The 23,482-nt window shown below is 40.2% G+C and overlaps 1 protein-coding gene and 1 non-coding gene across 3 annotated transcripts in view; one reads left to right on the top strand and one right to left on the bottom strand.

Annotated features, from left to right (window-relative positions):
* Positions 1-23,482, bottom strand: part of MSRB3 (methionine sulfoxide reductase B3) — a 273,055-nt gene that overhangs the window by 60,497 nt on the left and 189,076 nt on the right. For both annotated transcript variants that reach the window (XR_016510495.1, XR_016510494.1), the window contains exon 6: positions 14,649-14,840. The gene's annotated coding sequence lies outside the window, so the exon portion shown is untranslated. The remainder of the gene's footprint in view (positions 1-14,648; positions 14,841-23,482) is intronic.
* LOC150012096 (small nucleolar RNA SNORA48) lies at positions 20,631-20,766 on the top strand. Its single transcript, XR_016511045.1, has one exon. It is a non-coding gene; the product is annotated as a small nucleolar RNA SNORA48 (small nucleolar RNA).

The raw sequence follows: 23,482 nt of genomic DNA, 5'->3' as shown, positions 1-23,482 counted from the left end.
AATGGTGCAGGGACTAAGAAGCATAATCGGTTGGTACAAAATAGACAGGGGGATGTTAATAATAATATAGGAAAGGGTGAAGCCAAAGAACTTATATGCACGACCCATGGACATAAACTAATGGGAGTGGGATTGCTGGAGGGAAGGGTACTGGGAAGAGGGGAGCAAAGGGAAAAAAATTGGAACTACTGTAACAACATAATCAATAAAATATACTTTAAAATATTACACGTAGTGTGGAGGCTTACTCTGCAGTTGCACTGAAGTACAGATGTTTCTTTCACTTCCCAGCTTAGGGTAATTGCTAGATTTTATTTCAATAATGAACTACTTTTCTTCAGTCAATAACGTAAAGATGGAAATAACTGATTTAATAAACATAATGTTTCATGGCAAACTTTGTAAGTGTGATCACCATTGTCGGGCTGCTAAACAACACTAGAGTGTTGGGAAAAGAATGGATCTCATAAGAAGGTTACAGAAAGAGATTGTATGTTAAAGTCATCCCCTTCATTCATTATGCATCAACAAGTTGTCCCTCTCACTAAGACACTGAAGCCAGAAGTGCTACAGTATGTCACTGGTGTGGTTAATTTTATAAAAATGAGACATGGAATTATGGCCAATCTTTATAATAGTTGGCAGTGAGATAAATAATAGCTATGAAAATATTTTACTCTTGCTGCCTATTTCATGGAAGGGTTATCAATCTTAAAGATGAGATCAGTTTTTAAATTCCAAATTTCCCAACATTTTCTGTGATGGTGAGCATCTGTTATTATGCTATCTAACAATTATCTTTGAAAAATACACTCAAACCACTCCTTTTGAGTAAACGTGACATCTCAATAATGCCTTTTTAGAGAAATTCTGGTTCTGGAGGGAGCATTTTGACAATGAGTATTTGGAACTATTACTGGTTTTGTGTAATTCTTATTGCCAAAAATAAAAAAGATATATGTGTCTTACCTTAAAAAATCTTCTACATCTGAATGCTTTAAAATCTATATTAGGATCAGAATCTTAAAATCTATCTTCAATACTGTTTCATGGATTTTCACATCTGATAAATATTTTTTAGTATCTGGATAATTAGCAATAATACTTTATTGACACTTGGGAATACAAAGATCCAGTAACCAAAATTTCATAGCACTTTTGTACACCAGTAGTTGGATTTAAAAATGAGTATCATGAGCAATAAGTGACCCCAGGATGCACCTTTCCTTTGAAATGTCATTGTGGAAAGTAGTTTTCAGTTATGTCAACCACTTAAGCAAGTATTAAAGTAAACTTAATTTAGATCCAGATCTTCAACACAGACTTTTAAAAATAATGTATTCAAATAAATAAGGACTTCTGGTCAAGATAGCAGTGTAGGCAAACATGGCTCACCTCTTTGCACAACCACATCAAAATTACAACTAAAATATAGAACAACCATCATTAAGACCTGTCAGAAATCAAGTCGAATATAAGTCTGACAACTATAGAATTAAAGAAACAACATCCATCCAGACTGGTAGGAGGGGTACAAACATGGAACGAGCGAGTCCCACACCCACATGTGGTGGATAAAAACTCAGGAGGGATATTTTGGAAATAAGGAGCTCTTAGCCCCACACCAGGCCCCCCAGCCCAGGGTTCCAGTGCCAGGAATATAAGTCCCCACAACTTCTGGTTGTAAAAACCAGCAGGGATTGAGCCAGTGATAGAAACTGCTGAAGCCCCAAGCAGTTCCTCTTAAAGAACTCACATACAAATTCACCTACTCCCTCTGGGCCCCAGCACTGGGATAGCATCTTGAAAGGCACCAGTGGCAGACTGGGAGAAACTGAAGTGTCTGGCATCAAGGCGAGCAGAGGCCATTGTCCCTTTTCTAAACCCTCCCCCAAGAGAGCCACAGAGCCAACAAGCTGATGCCATATCTGAGACTCTATCACCTGGTTAACACTTCTTGATCTGCCTTGGCGATCCCCAGAGATTCTGCCCCACCCAACTTAGGAGCTCACCCAAGCTGCTTTTCCATATGAATGGCTGTTCTTGGCTTAGGCTGCATACCTAATTAAATCCTCCCAAAAAACAACAGCAGGTCTCATCGACCCCCAGGCCCAGCACTAACAGCAGCCAGCCTAGATTCACAGCTTGGCTTTCCCTGGAATCTCCAAGCCCAGCAGAAGTAGCAGCCATCTCAGATTGCTTTATTGCTCAGGCAGGGTGGCCATGGGAAAAATACAGGTAGCAGCTGACCTTGGCCTGCATGACCAGGGAAACCCTGGATCCAGTGCACCCAGTGGATAGATATAGACCACATCGGAGCACCACCATCCTGCCCTTGTACAGATAATCCTCAACAGAGGGTAGAGGTTGGTGGTAAGTGGTCACAGTCAATCCTAGCAGCTGATTGGCTTGGGTAAATCCCTCCCATTGATCTGCCAACAGCAACCAAGGCTCAACTACAAGAGGAGGGTGTACTCAGCCCACATAAAGGGCACACCTCAAGTACCCAGCTTGGGTGATAGGGGAAGCTGCGCCACTAGACCCTATAGGACACCTTCTGCATTAGGCCACACTACCAACACATGGAGTCAAAGAAGCTCTACCTAATACATAGGAACAAACACAGAGAGGCTGCAAAAATAAGGAGACAAAGAAACATGGCCCAAATGAAAGAACAGAACTCCATAAAAAGAGCTAAATGAAATGGAGATAAGCAATCTATCAGATGCAGAGTTCAAAACACTGGTTATAAGGATTCTCAAGGAACTTAGTGAGGACCTCAGCAACATAAAAAGGACCCACTCAGAAATGAAAGATACACTAATTGAAATTAAGAACAATTTACAGGGAAACAACAGTAGAGTGGATGAACCCAAGAATCAAATCGATGAATTGGAACACAAGGAAACAAAAAACAACCAATCAGAACAATAAGAAGAAAAAAGAATGAAAAAAAATGAGGAAAGTATAAACAGCCTCTGGAACAACTTCAAGAAGTCCAACATTCACATCATAGGGTGCCAGAAGAAGAGAAAGAGCAGGAAATTGTAAATCTATTTGAAAAACTAATGAAAGTAAACTTCTCCTATTTGGTGAAGGAAATAGATGTTCAAGTCAAGGAAGCACAGGAAGTCCCAAACAAGATGGATGCAAAGAGGCCCATTCCAAGAACATCATAATTAAAATGCCAAAGGAATTGGCAAGACATATTCAAAGTCATGAAAAGCAGAGTCCTACAGCTAACATTACTCTACCCAGAAAAGCTATCCTTTAGAATTGTGAAAGGCAGATACAAAGTTTCCAAGACAAGAAAATATTAAAGGAATTCATCATCACCAAACCATTATTATATGAAATGTTAAAGGAACTTACTTAAGAAAAAGAAGAAGATCAAAACTATGCACAATAAAATGGTAAAAATATATATCTATCAATAATTGAATCTAAAAAACAAACTAAGCAAACAAGAACAGACAGAATCATGGATATGGAGAGCATTTTGATGGTTGCCAGATGGGAGGGGGTTATAGGTGAATGGGGATGTGAAGTACGTTACAGGGAATAGGGTAGCCAAAGAACTTATGTCCATGACCTATGGAAATCAACAACGGTGTGGGGATGGTCTGAGGGAGTGTGGTGTGTAGGTGAAAGTCACACGCCCTCTGCTGGGGGGCCTGCAAGCGGGCCCCCTCGCCCAGGTGTTCTGTGACCTCAGCTTGCAAGAACTTGCAAGCGAGTCTTGCCGGCGCCAGCGGCTGCACGCGGCTCCTGGTGGCTGAGTCACGGAATTCAGGGAACAAAGAGGGCTGAAGACCTAAGCCTCCATTCCCATAGTGATAACATCGGATGTGGTGCAGACCCTTGGACCCTTACCCACGCACAATTCTTGGGGGCCGGTTTACAAGTCTCTAAGAACAAAGAATCTTGAAAATTAGTGTTTCCTCTCCCCTAGCAACTATATTGGATGAGGAACAGACCCTTGGACCTTTGTAATTTACCGCTTTGCTCTGTAGCTCTATAGATTAATGTTTATCCCTCTTAGTGGAATCACGTAAGCCTTTTAGTTCTGTAGCTCTATAGGTTAATGTTTATTCCTTTTAGAGGAAAGAATGTTTGTTACCATTTTTAGTTTCTATTTAGTTTTACTTAAAAAATTTTTTTTCTGCAACCCAGTAAAGGATCGGAGGGCTGTGAACAATTGCTGATGGCCTGAGCGAGCCACAGTCCTCCGTGCATAGGTGGCAACTCATCCTGCTTGCTGGAATTATCTTTGCGTCTCTTTCCACAAACTTCACACAACAGTGGTGTGCTGGGTGGAGGGGACAACTGTAACAGCATATTCACTAAAAATATTACTTGCATATATTTTAGAATGTGCATACTTTATATTTTTTCCATTACTATTTAGTCTTCTTATACTCCCATCCCCCTAGCAATTACCATCCTGTTGTCCATGTCCATGAGTCCTTTTCCTTTTTTGCTCAACCCCTCCCCCCCGCCCCTCCCCCACCCCCACTGTCATCTGCTTTCCGTCTATGAATATGTCTTTATTTTGCTTGTTAATTCAGTTTGTTCATTAGATTCCACATATGAATGAAATCATATGGTATTTGTCTTTCTCTGACTGGCTGATTTCACTTAGCTTAATGTTCTCCAGGTACATCCATACTGTTGCAAAGGGTAAAATTTTCTTCATTTTATGGCCAAGTAGAATTCCAATGTGTAAATGTCCCATAGTTGTTTTACCCACTCCTCTACTAATGGACACTTGGGCTGCTTCCATACTTGGCATTTGTAAATAACACTGCAATGAATATAGGGGTGCTTATGTTCTTTAGAATTCGTGTTTGGGTTCCTTCAGATATTTTCCCAGAAGTGGAATCAGTGGGTCAACAGGCAGGTCTGTTTTTTATTTTTTGAGGTAACTCCACATTGCTTTCTACAGTAGCTGCACCAGTCCACATGCTCAAGAGTGGAAAAGAGTCCCCCTTTCTCCACATCCTCACCAGCATTTATTGATGATAACCATTCTGACAGGTGTGAGATGGTATCTCATTGTGGTTTCAATTTGCATTTCTCTGATGATTAGTGACATTGAACATCTTATGTTAGTCTATCAGCTGATTGTAGGTCCTCTGTGTAGAAGTATGTATTCAGGTCTTTTGCCCACTCTTTAATTTGGTTGTTTGTTTTTTTGGTGTTGAGTTTTGTAAGTACTTTATCAAATTTGGATATTAACCTCTTATCAGATGTATTAGTGAATGTGTTCTCCTTTTCTGTGAGTTGTCTTTTTTTTTTTTAAGATTTTATTTATTTATTTTTAGAGAGAGGGGAATGGAGGGAGAAAGAGAGAAAGAGAAACATCAATGTGTGGCTGCCTCTCCTGCGCCTCCAACTGTGGACCTGGCATGCAACCCAGGCATGTGCCCTGTCTGGGAATTGAACTGGTGACCCTTTGGTTTGCAGGCCAGTGCTCAGTCCACTGAGCCACACCAGCCAGGGCTTCTTTTTATTTTGTTGATGATTTTCTTTGCTGTGCAAAATCTTTTTAGTTTGATGTAGTCCCATTTGTTTATTTTTTCTTTTGTTTCCCTTGCCTGAGGAGATGTATATCCAATAAAATCCTAGGAGACTATCCAAGATTTTGCTACCTATGTTTCCTCCTAAAAAGTTTATGGTTCCTGATCTAACATTTAAGTCTTTGATCCATTTTGAATTTATTCTTGTGTGTGGTGTAAGAAGGCGGTCTAGTTTCATTTTTCTACACACATCTGTCTAATTTCCCAACACCATTTATTGAATAAACGATCTTTAGCCCATTGTATGGGCTTGCTTCCTCTGTCAAATATTAATTGACTATAAAAGTGTGAATTTATTTCTTGGATTTCTATTCTGTTCTATTGATCTATCTGTCTATGTCTATTTTTATGCCAGTACCAGGCTGTTTTGATTACTATGGCCTATAATATAGTTTGATGTTAGATAGCGTGATTCCTCCAACTTTGTTCTTCTTTCTCAGGATCACTGTTGCTATGTGGGGCCTTTTGCGGTTCCATATAAATTTTTGAAATATTTGTTCTAGTTCTGTGAAACATGTCATTGGAATCTTGATAGGAATTGTGTTGAATCTATAGATTGCTTTGTGTAGTATAGACATTTTAATGTTGTTAATTCTTCCTATTGATGAACACAATATGTGTTTCCGCTTATTTGTATTTTCTTCAATTTCTTTCTTCAGTGTTTTATAATTTTCTGTGTACAGATCTTTTACATCCGTGGTTAGGTTTATTCCTAGGTATATTATTCTTTTTGAAGCAATTGTGAATGGGATTTTTTTGTTAATTTCCCTTCTGGTAGTTCATTATTGGCAAATAATACAACTGATTTTTGGATATTAATTTTGTATCTTACTACTTTGCTGAATTTATATATCAGTTCTAATAGTTTTTTGGTGGAATCTTTGGAGTTCTCTATGTATAGTATCATGTTATCTGCAAATAAAGACGATTTTACTTCTTCCTTTCCAATTTGGATGCTTTTTATTTCATCTTCTTGTCTGATTGCTGTGGCTAAGACTTCCAGTACTATGTTGAAGAAGAGAGATAAAAGCAGACATCCTTGTCTTGTTTCCAGTCTTACGGGGAATGCTTGTAGTTTTTGCCCATTGAGTATGTTACTGGAAGTGTGTTTGTCATATATAGCCTTTATTATATTTAGATATGTTCCCTCTACTTCCACTTTGCTGAGAATTTTGATCATCAGTGGGTGCTGGATTTTATCAAATGCTTTTCCTGCACCTATTAAAATGATCATGTGGGTTTTATCCATCATTTTGTTTATGTGGTGAATCACATTTATTGATTTGTGAATGTTGTACCAACCTTACATTCCTGGAATAAATCCCACTTGTTCATGGTATATGATCTTTGTGCTTCATTGCTGCATTTGGTTTGCTAATATTTGGTTGAGGATTTTAGCATCTATGTTCATCAGGGATATTGGTCTATAATTTTCTCTCGTTGTAGTGTCTTTAACTGGCTTTGAAATTAGGATAATACTGGCTTCATAAAATGTGTTTGAGAACCTTCCCTCTTCTTGAATTTTATGAAATAGTTTGAGAAGGAGATGTGATAGTTCTTCTCTGAACGTTAGGTAAAATTCACGTGTGTAGTCATTTGGTCCAGGGCTTTTGTGTGTTGGAAGTTCTTTTTATTACTGCTTTAATTTCATTAGATGTACTTTGTGTATTCAGATTCTCTAGTTCTTCCTAATTTATATTTGGGAGATTGTATGTCTCTAGGAAATTATCCATTTTGTTCAGGTTGTCTAGTTTGCTGTCATATAATTGTTCATAATATTTTCTCACAATCCTTTGTATTTCTTTGGTGTCAGTTGTTATTTCTCCACTTTCATTTCTGGTTCTATTTATTTGAGTCCTTCCTCTTTTTTCCTTGATGATTCTGGTTAAAGGTTTGTCAATCTTTTTTATCTTTTCAAAGAACAAGCTCTAGGATTTATTATCTTTTGTATCATTTTTAAGACTCTATTTTGTTTATTTCTGCTCTAATCTTTATTATTTCCTTCCTTATACTCACTCTGGGCTTTGTTTGTTGTTCTTTACCAAGTTCATTTAAGTGTGAAGTTAGATTGTTTATTTGAGATTTTTCTTATTTTTTGATATGCCTATTATGCATTTCCCTCTTAGGATTGCTTTCCCAGTGTCCCACATATTTTGGATTTTTGTGTCCTTCATTTTTATTTCTTTCAGGGTGTCTTTTGATTTCTTCCTTGATCTCATTGTTGACCCACTCATTGTTTAATAGCATGTTATTGAGCTTCCATGTCTTTATGTTTTTTTCAGTGTTCTTCTTGTGATTGATTCCTAGTTTTATAACATTGTGATCAGAAAAGATGCTTGATATTATTTCAGTCTTCTTAAATTTATTGAGACTTTTTTTTGTGTCCTAACATGTGGTCAATCCTTGAAAGTGTTGCAGGTGCAAGATTAGGGAAGTTTTCAGTCATTATTTCCTCAAATAGGTTTTTGATCATTTGCTGGCTCTCTTCTCTTTCTTGTATTCCCATGATGTGGATGTTGCCACACTTCATGTTGTCCAAAATTTTACTTAAACTCTCATTTTTTTAAAATTCTTTTTTCCTTTCGCTGCTCTGCCTGGGTGTTTTTTTCTACATTGTCTTCCAAAACACTAATTCTATCCTCTGCTTTATTTAACCTACCATTTATTCCTTCCACATATTATTTATTTCTTTCAGATATTGCATTCTTTATTTCTGACTGGTCCTTTTTTTATGGTTTCTATGTCTTTTTTCATGCTCTTAAGTATCCTTATAATTATTACTCTAAACTCTATCTGATAAATTGTTTGCCTCCATTTCATTTAATTCTTCTGGAAAATTCACTTGTTCTTTCATTTTGGGTCTGTCTCTTTGTCTTCTTATTTTGGCTTCTTTCTGTTTTCTGCTTTAGTTGTTAAACTAATCAGTCTTTAAAGTGATCAGTTTTGATCTAATCAAGCTGTAACCAGCAGCCTAGCTTAAGCATCACAGGGTGGGTCAGAGTTATTCCTGCCTACAAGAGTATTGCTACTCCTCAGGCTGATGTCATGCAGGGAAGAGTGTTCTGCTGGAGAGTACTGGGCCTGTGGTATGGGGAATGACTCAGCACGGGGATCCTAGTGGCTGCTCCTTCAGTTTTCACCCCAGATCCACCAACCCCAGACTCTCCTCAGGCATATTTAGCCCACTGTTTTGTCACTCTGCTGGAGCCCAGGGTAAGTGGCTGCAAATAAGATTTTGTGCATTGACCCTTTAAGAGGCTCTCTGGGTCTCCAGCCATCTCTCCTGACAGACAGAAACCCTGCTACTTTTCATAGCCAGATGTTATCTGGGTTCCTTTCCAGATCTGGTATTGTAGGTTGGGGAGCCCAGCTTGGAGTTTAGACCCCACACTTCTCAGGAGGAAGCCCCCTGACCACTGAAACATCTTTCCAGCTCTCCAGCTGCTGCCCATGGGAGCCCAGCAAGCCCTGTTGTGCCTCCTCTGCACTTCCTACCAGTCACGTTGTGTTGAAATGGTTTCTTCTTTCTGTCTGTGGTTTTAAGGCTTCTCTCCAGCTAGTGTTCAGTTGGGTATTCTAGATAATTTCTCTACAATTTATTTATAATTTCTGATTGGTCCTGGGAGGCTAGTGTAGCTTCTACTTACTCTTCCACCATCTTGGATGCCTCCTAACAAGATGAGAAAGTATAGGTAGGAAGACTAAATTCACTTTTTGGAAGGTACTAGAAGAGCCAGAAATGAATCCTGGTGGTTGCCCTTCCTTCTATCATTATAGTAGTTTTGGCTCCCTTCTCTGATTAATCTCATTGTCCTCTGTCCTCATTCCAAAGATCTTTTCCCTTCTCTCTCCTAAGCTCCAAAAGTTCTTCTTTTCCTTCGGTAACTTGTTTCCTGAGCCTACACAGCCCAGCGGCTCTACCTCTGTGACTTTCTAAATAAACATTCTCTTATAATTTGAAAAAAAAATTTGTTATAAAAGTAAATGTATGTAATAGGTGTGCATACTCAATAATTTTTTATTTTTTAGATTTTTATCTATTATTTATTTTTAGAGAGAGGTGAAGGGAGGGAGAGCCACATCATTATGAGAAAAAAAACAACCAGTTGCTTCTCAAATGTGCCCTGACCACATGCCCCAAATGGGAACCAAACCTACAACTCAGGAGTGTGTCCTGACCAGGAATCAAACTGGCAACATTTCTTTTAAAAAAATTTTTTTCATTATTTCATCTTTAATGTTTTGTGCGTTTTTTTTTTTTTTTTCCTTTACCATTTAGTCCCTTTTACTTCCCTCCCCCAGGCAACATTTTGTTTCATGGAATGAAGCCCAACCAACAGAGCCACACCAGTCAGGGCTGTTTGCTTATTTTTTATTGAATTTATTGGAGTGGCATTGTTTTTGCTAAACCATACAGGTTTCAAGTGTGCAATGCAATAAAATATTATCTCTGCACACTGCATCTTGTGTGCATTACCCCAAGCAGTCTCTTTCTATCCCTATTTCTCTCACTTTGCCCACCTCCTCCTACCCAACACCTCCTTTTCCTTCTTGTATCTGTGTATAATATATATATATATATATATATATATATATATATATATATATATAGTTTTCTTTTCTTTTGATTAATCCCTTCACCTTCACTCATCTAGCCTCCCAACTCCCCTTCCCTCTAACAGCTGTCAGTCTGTTCCATGTATTCATGCCTGTTTTTATTTTGTCAGTTTATTTTGTTCATTAGATTCCACATATAAATGAGATCATATAACATTTGTCTTTCTCTGATTCACTTATTTCACTTAGCATAATAATCTCTAGGTCCATCTATGCTGTAAAGATAAATTTCTTTTTACGGGCAAGTAGTGTTTCATTGTATAAATATACCACAAATTTTTAACCTTCTGATTGGCACTTGCACTGTTCCCAGATCTTGGCTATTATAAATAATGCAGCAATGAACATAGAGGTGCATGCATTCTTTCTACTTAGTTTCAAATACATACCCAGAAGCATGATCACTGGTCAAAAAGTAGTTCCATTTTTAATTTTTTTTAGGAAACTCCATACTGTTTTTCACAGTGTCTGCACCAGTCTGCATTCTCACTAATGATGCACAAAGGTTGTCTTTTTTAATTTTTTTACTTGTAGAGCTACAGGATCAAAAATTTCCTATATTTAAGAACACGAGCTTTGGAGTAAAATGGTCCTGTCTTTGCCTGGACATTTTCTAGATATAGAATCACGGTGAAGCCATTAACCTCCCTGAGCCTCAGTTTCCTCATTTGTAAAATTAAGAATATATTACCTACCTCAGGGGTCATAAACCAAACATCTGCAGTAAGTAGGTTTTTAAGAAACAAAAGTCATATGACCTTTGTAGCCTATATTTTAGTTTTCCATTTTGGTAGAAACAGGGATACAAAAATTTTTTATCTATTTTAAGAAACAAAACAACACACATAGGAAGAAAAATGGGAGCCCATAGTGTTACTGAATTCAAGGGGTTCACTGCTTGGGGTGCTCTTTTCAAAAAACATGTGGTTGTCATAAGGTAGCTTTATTTACTTGCAGCAAGTAGAGGAGACACAGGATTCATACCCAAAGCTCTACCTCCCAGAAGAGAGGCTTAGCCATTGCTTATATACTCTGTTTGGTCAATTTTGTGTTGATTTCTTCTTTGCAGTTGGCTACTTTTATTGGTTTGAGTTCCTGTCAACTTCATCCTGTTTACAGCTTGTCTGCAAAATACTGTGCTACATTTTAATATTTAGCATGAAAAGCGTTTAGTAAAAATGGCCCAGACCTTTAGACCCTTGTCCTATCTAATAATAGGAAGAGGTGGAAGCTTGTGGCAAACTGGAAATGTCACCCTCACATCAAGAACACGACTGCTCCTCAGCACTATCTGGTAATGACCCGGAATTGACAGATTTTTCCTTATTCAAAAGAATATTGAAATTTGGGTTTCTATGTATGATCTCCTGATTTTTCAATATTAGTGAAAAAATAATTTTTAAGGTGTTGGCAGAGAAAACACCCCTTTAGCCTACAGTCTGTGACTTCTATTATACCCAGAAGATCAAATGAGATAATGAAATTTAACACTGAGTCTAGCCTCTAATAAATGCTGGAGGTAGGAAGTAGTTGTTATCATTCAGATTACACTCCAAGAAGAATTATAAATGGGGAAAGAGGCCTAGGGATGTGGGCATTGCCCAGAGACAGATCTTGGTGAAGTATTAGAAGAAAAGATGGGGCAAGGCAAAGAAAATGAGAGGGAAGAGAAGTGGAAATAAATTTCATCACCTGTTTTTGTTTAGTGCCGATTCTATCTTTGTTACAGGCACTGGAACTACTAAGATGACTTATTCAAGGTGTCTGTCCTCAACCAGACCTCCCAATCTGGCAAGGGAGACCAGTTTTCTATGTGATGAACTCTAGAATCAAGGCATAGACAAATGATAATGGGAATCCATTTGTGCTAGGGGAGGAAAGAAATTGGGAATGTATTTCATACAACAGATGCTGTCCCTGGATTTGAAGGATAACTCAAGTCCACTACGGAGAAAAGGCAGGAAGGACACTTCAGGCAGAATGTATGTATGTGCCATGTAAACGTGGCAAGAAGTTGTCAGTGGCTGGGGGTGGGGTAAGGAAGGAGAGGTGAGAGATGAAGCTGGAATCAACAGGTTGTAGCCAGATTGTGAAGGGCCTTTGTGGGGCCCTGCTAGAGTGTGTTTGCGCCACATCTTAAGAGTAGATACAGCCAGATGACCAGATTTATACTTTGAAATGATCACTGGCTACATTTGGCATCTGGAAGGGAGAGAGGGAGCCTGGAGACAGGAAGCCAGTTTGGCAACTGTTGCAGCAGTCCAGATGAGCTCTTAATGGCAGGCCCTGAGCAGAGGGAGCAGAACAGAGGTGGAGGACTTTTCAGAGGCTGCTTTCTCCTCATATGCCCTGGATACAAAGAAGGCAGAAATGACTGCTGAGACTCTTAAGGTCCTCTTTCTCCTCCTCCTCCTTTTGGTTCTCTCTCCTGCCTTCTCTCTCTCTCTCTCTCTCTTTCTCTCTCTCTGAATTTTTACTGAGAATAAATGTTTTAAAAACAAGAAAGGAGGCAGATGAAAAAGCATTGCATCATGAGGTTTTAACAGAGGAGGGTTGGGGTCCCCAAAGTCCCCACAGCTCATGGTTTTGGCGATGGGGAAAGGAGATAATACAGCTTTTAAGGTACTTTGCATATCTATGGCAAGTCGGTAACTAGATAATACCCTGCTGCAGTCCAAGGCAAAAGGGCAGATGATAGGCTTTAGATACTTTTCATAACAATGACCTATGATGCTCTGGTTCAGGATTTAAAATAAGGGCAGGCAGCCAAAAGGAGAAGCTACTTATGTGGTCTGAAAAGATGTAGACAGGAGTCTGCTAGGAGGTCTGTGTGTAGAAAGAGAGCCATGATGTAGCAGCTAGGCAGTTTGTAGGAGAGCTGGTCCACCATGGGAGAGGGCCATGCAAGTGGAGTGAGTGCAAAAGAGAAGGGAAGTGGCCATGAGGAAGGACCCATGATCTGGAAAGGGATTCAGCCATACTACCTGTAGAGAAGAAGCAGCCATGCAGCTTGTAGTGAAGCTGGTCTGTGTTGAGAAGGAAGAAGCAGCTATACAGTTTGTAGTCAGGATTTGGCCATGTGTCCTGAGCTAGCAGGGAAGCAGGCACACTGCTGCTTTGATTGTGCCTGTTCCAGCTGACTGCAAAGCCACCAAGGACTCTGCCTTGCAGACCTGGACTCTATCTGGACTCTTGGAACTCAGGACATTCTCTTAGGACTTGTGTCTTTCCTGGACTTTACCATGATCCAGTGTAACACATCACATGCTTTTCTGGACTATTATACGGAGGCTGATGACAATGTATCTCAGATCCTGAAAGACAGGGCTGACATATAAGGAATGGGAAACTATTGGGCTTAGTTTTGGCTTATAGCCTTTTGGGGAGCAAAGGAAGTGCTGGGTCTCATGGGAAAACAGGGCTCCAAGCTGAAGTGCTCCCAACTCCCTACCCCCCAAGTTTGGAATATTATAAATAAAGGCCTGTTTTTCTCAACATTAATTGTTGGGTCTTACACCAAGGTGCCATGTGAACGAGCCCTGCAAGGTAACAAGGTGACCTTGGAAAACCACTACCAACCCAAGTAACCAGAAATATTTGAAAAAGTTGCAGCCCACACAAGTTCCTTACTGCTTCATTTCCTCTTGTTTCTCTCGTTCTTCTTGTTTTATTCTCTTCTATGTGAAATGTCACATATTCTTCAAAGCTCATCTTATGTTTAATCTCTAAATTTAGCCTTCTTTGACTGCGACCCTCTCTGCTACCTCCCTTTTCATACCTGTACAGTTCATTCTTCTCCCAACTGAGTTCTCATAATGTTTTGTTCACACTTCTGCATAACCTTAGGCAACATTTCAGTATTGTGTGTGATTCACTGTGTATCTGCTTCTTCAGCTAACTGCCATTGTGTCTTATTCAGTTTTAGGTTCCCTGTGCCTTGCATGGAGCTTGGCCCCTTGGTAAGTGCTCACTAAATGTGTGTTGAATGGATGAACCATATACAAGGGGATAAGCAGGCAACAGTAGAAACTGAAGATTTTTTGATGCTGTTACTTGGTATGGTAAAGTTTGTGATAGTACCTAAAAAGAAAAAGACTTGACATATGTAAAATTTTGACTTGACCTGCATTAGAATTCTGGGATTCAGTAATGAGAAAAAAAGTCAGTGTGAGATTTTAAAAGATCTTTAAGTTTCTTCCTTAAAAGCTCCTCGTCATTTACCTTAGGGCATAAATGGAAGACTTGGGTGTAGAGAACCAGGGACCCCACTGGCCATGTGTGGGTAAAAGGCCCCTCCTATATAATTGGATGTTAAAAAAAAAAAAGGAAAATTTCTTCTAGACAGGCACAGGATTTTGGCTGAAGTTCAGCCACATACCTATTCTAAGACGAATTTGGGTATAGCCCTAATAATTATAGTTACTCTTTAGAAAAAGAGCCCAAGAGGTTTACCTGGAGATTTTTTCCAGATGTAGGCAGGTATGTGAGAAGCGCAGTAATGAAGATGTAAACCGGATGAGGCCATTTTGTGCCCCATAGTCTTCTCTCCAATCGTTCGAATGCTAGGAGATGTTCCCCAGCAATCATAAGGATGATGCAACGCAGCCATCTAACAAACACCAGATGCCTGAATAGCTTCACAATCTGTAGTGTTAAAGAGGAGGGGGGTGAAACACCGAGTTTGAATGCCTTTGCAGTTATCAATCTGTCATGAATTGCATCAAACAGAAACAAACCTCTTTATTCCATCAAGAGGAGTCCATCATATGCCCCGCAGACCTGCTCTGGGTATGGTGGGAGCCCTGAGGAATCTGTCCCCTCCTCCAGTCTCCAGTCTCACAGTGTCAGTGATTTAGTGCCATCCCCACCCCCTGGGCTCTACATCTTTCTAGATAGGAGAGAGTAACTGGATCAGCTGTGCCAGAAGCTGATGCATTTTGATCAAACGCATCCTTAGCATCACCTCTATTCTTTCTTTTTCATGTATGAATCCAACCTGTGGCTTATTTGTTTCTGTAGTCATGAGAAATTATTAGGAGTATTAAAGTTGGCCCCTAGGGGGAAAAAATGAAACTCCCCATCACTGAAATGTAAAAAAAGTAAAGGGTACAATGCTTAATTAGCCCACTCTGAAATAGTCACACTGCAGAATATGTTTTGCAAGGGCAAATTTCAATTACTTGGAAATAAATAAGAAATGATACATACCCCCTCCCCAATATAAAATCTATCTTAATGAACTGAACCCTATTCAAATAGTGAGTATCTAGATTGGGGGCACTTGAGTGTTGAGTAGGGAGAACAGTCTTTGAACAAACCCGGATTGCAATTTGAGCTTGGCCAGGTACTCGTCGGCAGCCGTCCGTCTCGAGAGACGATGGTGTAGCTTCTTAAGAGTCTATCTGCACCGCCGAGAATGGCTGTGCAGTCCGACTCGGGAGTGACACGGTATCTGTCTCCTCCCGTGTTGAATCGACATCTTACGATGACGCTGGAGTGTCCTCTCCAGTGAAGCTGAAGCTACAGAGCCTGGGCAGGGTGATATGGAGGGTCTGCTGTTGCCCATGCAGCAGACCCCCCTTCTCTTCGCAGCTGAAGGGTCCAAGGGAAAGACGGAGTCAATACAGCTTGGCTTCAGGTGCGCCGCAGGAGTTGCCGGTGTTGACTACAACGTCAAACCACCTTAGGGACTCCGGCTCCGGATTTTCTGTCGGGGTTTACTCCCTTAGCCTTTCCCCTGAAGAGGTATGCCACAAGGCAGCGGAGGTTTTTTGGAGTCAGAGTTTTCCTTCTCTGATGTGCCCTGACTGGAAGGGCAGGTACTAGCTATGTCATTTTCCTTAACTTTTCTGAGCTTTAGCTCCACCATCTGTAAAATGGGGATAAGACTAGGTACCTCATGTTAAAAATAATGGATCAAGTGCCTGACTTAAGAGAGGTTAGTTAACAAACAGCATCATCAAGGTGAAGAGAACTCCTAAGTGACATCAGAAGCTTTAGAAATAAAGCTTTAGGCATCAGCACCTTAACTCTTACTTTCTTCTGTGCTGTCTAATAGACACAACCCCTGTGCAGTGTGAGCCCTGACAGTTGGCTTTTCTTTTTGTAATGCAAGTGTCTGATTTAAGTTTTGGTGCCAATGGCTATCTTAAATAAACACTTTGCCAGAAACACAGCTAGATAAAGACTCACCCCACCCACCCCACCAGGAAGCTCCTTTGTTTTAGAGATCCTGGTTGATGTAGATAACTGGCCATGTGGGTCACTTGGATTTTTTTCTCTCTTTTCCTCTCTCTCACACTTTAAATTGCCACTCTTATGTTTTAAATTCACCAGTAAAAGTCTTCCGGCCAAGATGGAGACCTAGACAGACATGCTGCATCTCCCTCCATAACTAAGAAGGAATACAGCTACCTCAGACCTAGAGACAACTGGAAGTTCTAGAAAATCGAGCTGCATAAAAGTCCAAACAACAAAGATGTAAAGAAGAAATATTCATCCAGACAGGTAGGAGGGGTGGAGTTGAGGTGGAGAGAATGCAGTGTGGTGGTGGCAGCAGTAGTGGCAGTGGCAGTGGCAGGCCAGTGGAAAGCACAGTTGAACATTTAAAAAAGTGGAGAGAGACACCTGGGGAGCACTTCTAGCACCAGACCAGACCACACAGCTCACGGTTCCAGCACCAGGGACAATAAAGCCTCATTGCTTCTGACTGTGCGAACCAGTAGGGGTAGGGGAAAAGACAGAAACTGCCAGTCTCTCAGCAGAGTGTGCCTGTTTAAAGGGCCCCCACAGTCTTAGAACATTCACAGACCCACCCACTCTTGGAACAATGGCCAGGGCAACATCCAGAGAGGCGCCAGGCCCATATGGAAGTGGGAGAAGTGACTGGAAAAGGGGCGAGTGCTGAACAAGTGGCATTGTTCCCTCTCAGACCCTTCCCCCACACATAGTGCCACAACATGGTGAAAGAGATCGCCCCTGTACTGACAAATACCTAAGGCTCACCCCTTACAATGTAACAGGTACGACAGCTCTATCTAAGAGACAGAGGCAAACAAATACAAGAGCCTGTCAAGATGAGGAGACAGAGAAGTATGGCCAAAAGAGGGAACAGATCAAGGTTCCAGTGGGAGAACTAAGCAATGAGGAGATAGCAAACCTAACAAACAAGGAGATAGCCAACCTAACATATGAAGAATTCAAAACATTGGTGATAAAGATGCTCACAGGCTTGACAGATATGCTTGAGTATGGCAAATGCATAAGGGAAGAAGTGAAGGCTATGCTAAATGAAACGAAGGAAAATCCACACAAAACCAATGGTGAAGGGAAGAAAACCGGGGTTCGAATCGGTGATTTGGAACATAAGGAAGAAAAAAACAGTCAATCAGTGCAGAATGAGAAAACAGGATTTGAAAAAAATGAGGAGAGGCTTAGGAACCTCTGGGACAACTTTAAACATGCCAACATCCGAATCATAGAGGTGCCAGAAGAAGAAGATAAAGAATAAGACATTGAAAACTTATGTGAAAAAATAATGAAGGAAAACTTCCCAAATTTGGCAAAGGAAATAGACATACAAGTCCAGGAAGCACAGAGAGTCCCAAACAAGCTAGACCCAAAGAGGACCACACCAAGACACATCATCATTAAAATGCCAAAGGTTCAAGATAAAGAGAGGGTCTTAAAAGCAGCAAGAGAAAAGCAGAGAGTTACCTACAAAGGGTTGCCTTTAAGACTACTAGCTGATTTCTCAAAATAAACTTTGCAGGCAAGAAGTATTCAATGTGATGAAAACCAAAAACCTACACCCAAGACTACTCTATCCAGCAAAGCTATCATTTAGAATGGAAGGGCGATAAAGTGCTTCCCAGACAAATGAAAGCTAACGGAGTTCATCATCACCAAGCCATTATTATATGAAATGTCAAAGGGACTGACTTAAGAAAAAGAAGATCAACACTATGAACACTAATATGACAACAAACTCATAACTATCAACAACTGAATCTAAAAAATAAAAACAAAAACTAAGCGAACAACCAGAACAGGAACAGAATCAGGTGTGAGGATCATTTGCAGGGTTATCAGCTGGGAGGGAGAAAGGGGAGAAATGGGGAAATGCTGGAGGGACAAAGAAGCATAATCAGTTGGTACAAAATAGACAGGGGTAAGTTAAGAATAATATAGGAAAAGATGAAGCCAAAGACTTATATGCATGGCCCATGGACATGAACTAAGGGGGGTGGGATTGCTGGAGGAAGAGGGGGTACTGGGAAGAGGGGAGCAAAGGGAAAAGAAATTGGGACTACTGTAACAACATAATCAATAAAATATATTTTAAATAAATAAATAAAAATAAATAAATTCACCAATAAAGAGTGAGTCCATGATACTGTGGACTCCCCAATCTTGACCTCAGTAAAAGCAGAACCCCGGGCCCATGTTCACATTTATTCTCACATTCTCTTTCATTCATTCTCTCTCTCTCTCTCTCTCTCTCTCTCTCTCTCTCTCTCTCTCTCTCTCTCTCTCTCTCTCTCTCTCTCTCTCTCTCCAACCTATCTGTATGCTCTCTGGCATGCCTTGTATACTCCAGGACCTCTAAGTTATAAACTTTTTTTCTTCAAAGTTTCCTGATGGTTATTGCTGAAGGCTGTATTGCAATCAGAGTAGAAACCACAAGGGTCCCAGTCCTAACCCTGGTCTGGAAAAGGGAGATGTCTGTGGGAAACTAACTGGGGCCCAGGTGAGTACACCCAGACATTTCTAGCAGATAGCATTGTTATCATCATAGCTGAGACTGGCACACAACCATCGGCATAGTTGGCAGGATTGCATAATTGACCTTCCAACGAACCCAGGGGAATGCCTTTTACCTGCAACTTACTTACTAACCACCTAACTCAGATAAGTAACACCATCTCAGAAAGAAGCACAGCTTGTTGCTCGGAGTCTAGGTGTTGTCTACAATATCACACCCAAAGGGTCACAGCTGCCATAATAATTCAAAGATCTCCCCAGAGCAGCATGATCAAAGCTATATGGTCTAATGAGAGGATTAGACTGCTAACTATAAAGCCCTTAATTGACTATTAATGTGCATAAGTGTCCTTCATACCTCAAGGCCAAGGAGAATCAAGAAGGATGGATTGGACTGCAAGGCTATTATTGTCTCAGTCTAAGAACAGGCTCTGGGATGAAAGCATTAGGAAAAGATTCCCTTGGTGAGGAGGATAGGGGACCTCTGCCTGTGACTACTGAGTTGGTGGGTAATGCCTAGCTGATGTGTCCCAACCCAGAAGAGGGAACCAGCCTTGCAGCTGGTTTGAAACCAATGGCACCACCAAAGGGAACGTGCAACAGAGGCGCCCAGTCTCTGTGTCTCTGCTCACTCACTGCTGTAGCTCTGTCCCCTGACCCAGCGGGCTATTGTGGGTCTAATCCTTGGTGCAATGTTGCTAAACATATAAAGGACAGATATAAGTGTCTGTAATATCTAGTGCCAGTGCCTCCTAAGAAGCCCCAGGAGGAACACCAGCCCTTTGATAAATGTAAAACCACTATGGAAGCCTCTTGGGCATTGCTCGGTGCCACAGCCTACCAACATGCCAAGGCTCTAATATGATGCTCCAAAGGCCTATGGGATTTTCCCACAGACCCTGTGTACACTGAGCCAGTGGAGGCAGATCCCAATCCCGGAGAGGAAGATTGAGATGCCCTGGAGAGGAAAGTGGTCACCTGAGAAAGCAGCTCACAGGGATGCCATCCACCTATGTTTCCAGTAACAACACTTAAGAGTAAGGTAGCAGGAGAAAATCAAGTAGAAACTAAGATCAGAAACTATACCTTGATGGAAATTAAAATTTTTCTAAAAGATTTTATGCACAGAAGGGCTCTGAATTGTTACTCATGGCTGCCAAAATGTGTCAAATGGCCGATATCACTGAAGACCCTAAAACGTATAACTTTCTTAAAGATTCATCTGGACTGTATGCTTGTTTGCTCGGAGACATTACAGATCCTGAGCCCCCTCAGCTTTACCCTGAACAGGGCAGACCTAGAAGCATGATGCACAAGGTGTCCCTGTCACCAAGGGAAATGCTGAGAGGGTTATCGAAGTCTCTAGTGAGGAGGGAGAGGGAGATGGGAAGGCAAAGTTCCCTAGAGCCATCAATATTTGTGCCAGGGCAACCTGGCTGCTGTGGCTTAGTGGATTGAGCGTCGACCTGCAAACCAAGTGTCGCTGGTTCGATTCCCAGTCAGGGCACATGACTAGGTTGCATGCCAGGTCCCCAGTTGGGGGCATGTGAGAGGCAACCACACATTGATGTTTCTCTCCCTCTCTTTCCCCTTTCTTCTCTCTCTAAAAACAGATAAATAAAATAAAATAAAAATAATAAAATAAACTTGTTAAAAAATAAATTAATTTACTGTCCCTGACCTGGGTAGAGTTGCACCTGGTTTGGTGGTGCTAATCTCATATTAGCCAGGGACAAAGCAATTCCTTGTTTATCCCAGGTTGGCTTTTGGTTTGTGCCCATGCCTGGTTCATGCCTTGGAGACATGGATTTAAAAATTAATTAATTAATTAATTAAAAATATGTATATATATATTTGTACTGGGGCCCTTCCTGTTCTCACATGGATATTTATTGTCTGGTTCTGTGCCCATCCTCCCATCACAATGATCACTGCTGAGACTCATAGTGAATGGAAAACATCAAGATGAAGTCCATCTCCTGTTAGGCAAAATTGACATGGTCCAGTGGGTTGATCATTTCCATGACCATAGTGACTTAAATGACCCCCTCTTCAGAGGTCTGCCTGAAGAGGCCCCATTTGACCCTAGATCCAGGGATTTAATTTTACAGGTGTTCCCTTTAATGACAGAGCAGCACTACTACATTTTATTAGAACTGCTGAAACCATCCAAAAGGCACTGGAAAAAAACTTATATTCTTTCTCTGTTCCTTGAAGATGCAAATATTATCACATCTTTTAAATGCAAACACCCCAGGAAGCACCTAAAATTCTGCCCACAATTAATTGCCCGAGACCAAGAAAAATGGAAGTCTTTTAAAAAACAAAATGCTATAAAAGACCTCTTGTCCCAAATCTATTCTACAGCCACTTTAAAATTTCTGAGCCCTGGCTGCTGTGGCTCAATGGATTGAGTGTCGGCCTGCGAGCCCAGTGTCGCTGGTTCAATTCCCAGTCAGGGCACATTACTAGGTTGCACATCAGGTGCCCAGTTGGGGGCGCGAGTGAGAGGCAACCACACAGAGATGTTTCTCTCCCTCTCTTTTTCCTTTCCCCTCTCTCTAAAAATAAAAAAAAATAAGTAAACAAACAAATAAATAAATTATTTTTTAAAAAGTCTTCTACATAAATAGTAGTAAAAAGCATTAGCCATTGGAGTGCATAACCTTAATTTGTGCCATCTGCCACTTGGGATCCAACTGTTATTTATACACTAGTGAGTTGTATACTGTATTGTTAAACCTGATGGCTAAAATTTTAGAACAGAAGCTATAAAGTTCTTTGTGTCTATCTATGTGTTTATATATGTATATATTATGTATATGTGATTTTTTTTTCTATCTCCAGATGGTATTGCCAAAATTAATTTGTAAAGATCTCTATTTAGTTGGCTTTAAAATAAGTGTGGATGAATTAAGTATTCCTAAAACCCAGAAATACAGAAACTAACCCAAATGTTTTTCAAGTTCACATGATCTGGGATAATCTTTGCAAATAAAAGCTAGCTTAAGTTTGGTTTCATTAAAATAGGTATATCTTCAGAGTTACTAGCATTAAATATAATGCAAATATACAACTTTTATTATACACGAGTTTACTAGTAAATAAATTCATGTTATCTCAATTATAAAATTTGTTAGCAAGAAAAGTAGCTTGGGGTGATGGCTGACTTTGTTCACTGTCTAATGAATTTTCTAATGAGTAGTCTAAACATCATTGTTGGGAGAAAATGAATTAGATGTAAGTGAAATAAGAGTTTAGGTAAATTTTTCAGCAATAACTATACATTATAGTATGTGTACTTAAAAATGATTTCCAAAATCTCCTTGGTAACTTGTTAAATGAAATGAAATGACAGGAATTCATTGAATGTCTAGATCATTTCCAGATAAGATAAAATACTAAAACATTAATTGCTACAGAAACAACTGTAGGGTTACAGCTGAATTCTATGGCTGTAACAGCCTCTCCCCTTAACTTCCTCTCCCATTCTGAAAAGAACTTCAGCACTTGTCCTTTTAAAGTTTAGCCCTCTGAAGATTCCAAAGTTTTACATGTTCCCTGGGCTAAAGCTGAATTATGAACCATAAAGAATTTCTTAAGGTAACCAAGGATACTCACCGATTTGCTGAGGAGTTCAACATAGTTACTCAAACCTACCAGACTGAGTTTTCTAATTCATATCAACTAGTTCATATACTAGTAGGTGAAGGCCAGACGTGGCATTGGGTGAGGTTTGCTCAATGGGAACATCCCGAAAGAGATTTTTTTAAAAACCTCTGATACCGAGGAAAAGGCTAGAAAACTCGTTGGAGTTCTCTACAGAGCAATTTCAGTACCCTTTCCAAAGGCTGTTGATCAGGACAAAATTCAGACCTGCTCACAAAAGTCTGACAGATCTCTTCATGGCTATTATAATCAAGTTTAGAATGTTTTTGAAGAAAACTCAGGTATTCCTCCAGATGTTCATCCTACTTAAGTAACCTTTCACTCGTGTTTATTAATGGACTGAACTGACATTTTTTCCCTTTTAGCTAAAAGAACCAGGATGAAATTGAAAACCATGTCCACTCTAGATTTGGTTAATTTAGTAAATAAGCTTGCTTGTACCCTAGATGAGCCACCTAGAAGTAAGACCATGGAGATTTTTAATTTTCAGCTCTGGCAAATGAAGCTTGCACTGCAAAACCAAAAGTCTTCTAGCTTCTGCTATTATTGCAAAGAGTCGGGATATTGGAAAAGAGATCGTCATAAATGCAAACACTTCAGGAGTCCTCAGCCTTCAAACCAGCCTTTCCAAGGTCTTCCTAATCCCCGTGATGGGGCTCTGAGGAACTACAGGGGATTTTCCCAATGCTTCCTCTTTGGGCTCTTTTTTTTTTTTTTTTTTTTTTTAATAAAGGCGACACACAAATAAATAATTATAAACTGTGAAAGATGCTACAAAAGAAAAGGGTACCGTAGAAGATAAACATTGGGAAGCATAACTTTATTTGGGGCTCGGGGGTGGGGGGTCACTGAAG

Source organism: Furipterus horrens, unplaced genomic scaffold (genome assembly GCF_987537825.1).
Source record: "Furipterus horrens unplaced genomic scaffold, mFurHor1.1.pri manual_scaffold_4, whole genome shotgun sequence".
In the NCBI taxonomy this organism is placed as follows: Eukaryota; Metazoa; Chordata; class Mammalia; order Chiroptera; family Furipteridae; genus Furipterus; species Furipterus horrens.
The sequence above is the reverse complement of the archived record's forward strand: the minus strand, read 5'-3'. Positions and strand labels throughout refer to the sequence as shown.